A 3,379-nucleotide genomic window follows, 5' to 3' on the forward strand; every position below is an offset into this window, starting at 1 on the left:
TAATGACAATACCAAAGAAATGTTTTGGTGAATTTCTTCAATACATTTGTTAAAGAAAACATTCAGTGTTGTTTGTACCTAATTAAAAATTTTTCTTAACTTAATATCATTTTTTTAAATTATTCACAAATTGTTTATTTTTTTATTTCAAATTTAAAAAAAAAAATAGATTATTTTCTTACATAAAAAAAGAGTGCACATATTATTATGCAGTGCATATACTACTTTAGACAAATTGTTCTGTTTGTAATTGACAAAATAATTTTCTTTGTACTTTTACATACAATATTGTCACACTTTACATTAAATTATATGTAAACAGCAAATCTTAATCAGAAAAATACAAAAATAAATTTTAAAAGAAAGCAAATCAACAGAAAAGCAAGCCAGAAAGGTAAACATATCCATAAAATATTATACCTGTATCATCGGTTGAATGTAATTATTCAACCAATGATATTAATTTCAGATCATTTAATAGACATTATTGCTGAGAATTGTGTATTATCATGAACACAGGATTTCATTCTTCAATCTTGATCTTAATGTCTGCTTGGTGTTGAGTTTAAGTTACAAAATAAATCAATGAATCTGATTATGTTGTAAGGTATAGTTGAGTGTTTGATTGCTGTGGGGTACTTTTTCATTTCTTGAAGTAGATGCATCTAATCCAATCAGAATAGTTTATCAGAATCAAACATTTCTTGCTAAGAACGTTGTTATATAGTGTTGGCAAGTATTTACCTGAAATATCATGACTTTTGTGAGGTACAGATAGCATCTTGCCTTTTATTTGAAAGATTCAAATCCTGCAGGCGTATCACATTCCCATTCACAAGCTTTATGGGAATACTGTGAATTAATCATCTAAAAACATGAAAAATAGTTAAGAAATAGTGGTGGAATCATCGTTATTGAAACTTTTAATAACAAAAATTTATTTCTGAAAGTAGTTTGTTCAGCAGAAAGTAGTAAACATCAATGATGTTTTTGTTTCCACCATACGATTGATACTGCAAAGAGAAAATGCTTTGCCCTTAGGGAAAAGAACATACAACAAAATTGTTTTTTAATCAATATAAAATTTACATGCAATTTTAATTAGTTTTGATATTTATGTTGAAATTCAATTGAGATTTCACAAAAAAAAATTATTTGAGCATTTTTTAAAACAATTATATTTATTTGTAATGGAAATAGAGTTTGCTCTGTGCATTTGTTTAAGCAACATATATTAAATTTACATGAGTTATTTAGCTTCTTTTTTTTAAAAAAAAATGAGTTTAATATTACATGAAGCAGTTTTGAACTTTTAATGGTGTGGTTTGATTTAAATTTATAATCACTATATTTTTAATGGATAAGTTAATAGTAATTTAATTAAATAGAACAAGATACTCAATTGGAGGATTGTATTGTATTGTAAGTGAACTTTACCGACACTGGGTTCCAGACAGAAAACCCACTGGGTTGGTCTAGTGGTGAATGTGTCTTCCCAAATCAGTTGATTTGGAAGTTGAGAGTTCCAGCGTTCAAGTCTTAGTAAAGTCAGTTATTTTTACATGGATTTGAATACTAGTTCGTGGATACCGGTGTTCTTTGGTGGTTGGGTTTTAATTAACCACATCTCAGGAGTGGTTGAACTGAGACTGTACAAGTCTACACTCATATGTATCATCCTCTTAAGTATTATCTGAACGGTAATTACCGGAGGCTAAATAGGAAAAAGAAAGAAAGAAAAGGTTTATTATTCTGAGAAAATTATTACTTAATCTGATACTCATTTACAATAATATAATTAACAGTAAATAAAAACAGTATTTAATTGAATTTAATGTAAAGTGAAGAACATGAAAACAGACACAAAATTACAACAATTTTCAACCATAACTCAGCTATTTTGTGAACCGATTTAAAAAATAAAATGTCATTTTGTTCAAAATAAAAGGTGTAATATTTTAGCAAATATATAAATTTTTATAAAAGTAATATTTATGGAGATGTAACAGATTGAAAAATAAACATGACCATCATTTTGTAATTTGCGAAGGTATTTAAGTCCTGATTTTTAATTTTAAAGCTAATTTTAAAACCTTATTACCAAGACAATTACCAAATATTAATATCATTCATCTATCTGAACTTGAGATAAAAATTTTTATATAAAAATGGTGGACAGGGTAGAACAAAAGAGAAATTGCCATTTTTCCTAAGGATATTTTTTGTTTAGTTTTACATTTAGAATCTGAAAAAGTTTACCAGCCCACCATTTTAGAAACACATTATAGAATTAAAATATATATACATATTAAATTCTATTAAAAAAACCACCTAGTACAGAATACTGGGATAAAGACATATCTTACTCTTACTGTGAAAGTATGTTTAATTTAACATTTCAATCATGACTGAGGATACGAGATCCTACAAAAGTACTTTCATGGCAAAATTAAGGTAAGAGATGTCTTATCTCAATATTCTGTACTAGTTGGTCTCTGTGATGTGAGTGGTAGCGTCTTTGCCTTTCACCTGGAGGTCCTGGGTTCGAATTATGGTCAGGCATAGCATTTTTCAGATGGTACAAAATTCCATTTCCATATCTCATGCACAAGCTTCAAGTTTATATGCTGATATCACGCCCAGAAAAAAGTAGTTTATGAGATAATATATATTTATTTTAATGGTTGAACCAAGAAATGGGTATTAAAGCATTGATATAAAGCATTAACATAAAGCACTCATCATTGAAATATTTTTCCTCCTAAAACATCTTCAGCCTTGATCAGTTAATATTATAGTAAAACAATTTTGTTTTCATGTGTAGGCAAAGTCTATATTTTCACTCAGATTTCAGAAAATAAAATCAGTATAACCAACAAACAGTTTGAAATTTTCATAATATACCTCTTTCCTTAATATACATATGTTTTCTTAATATATATATATATTTCAACTCTAATAATTTACTCAATGATGTTTCATCATCTCGGTGCTTTTAATTAAATTATATTAAAGAATTTTAAAACTCTTTATTTTTAGCAATATTTTGTGTTTATAAAGTACTTTATACTTGTTTAAAATTACATTCTATGACCTGAAAACCCCCATTTGTTGAAGTCTTTAATTTTATTATTCTGTTGGGTGTCTTTATATGAGTGTTTATATATATAAAACATGTCACTAGTAATAATGAAATGCATAAATAGGTACAATTTATGATCACATAGAAGTAGCAAGAAGCTTTATATAAATGTACAATTTATATAAAAAAATTCTGAATCCTTGGATGCATCATCTGCCTTAAGGATTATATATTATATATATATATAAGGATTATTATATCAAGTATAATAAGGTTATTGTCACACTTTGTCGTCTT

The sequence above is a fragment of the Lycorma delicatula genome, chromosome 9 (genome assembly GCF_047948215.1).
Source record: "Lycorma delicatula isolate Av1 chromosome 9, ASM4794821v1, whole genome shotgun sequence".
NCBI lineage: Eukaryota > Metazoa > Arthropoda > Insecta > Hemiptera > Fulgoridae > Lycorma > Lycorma delicatula.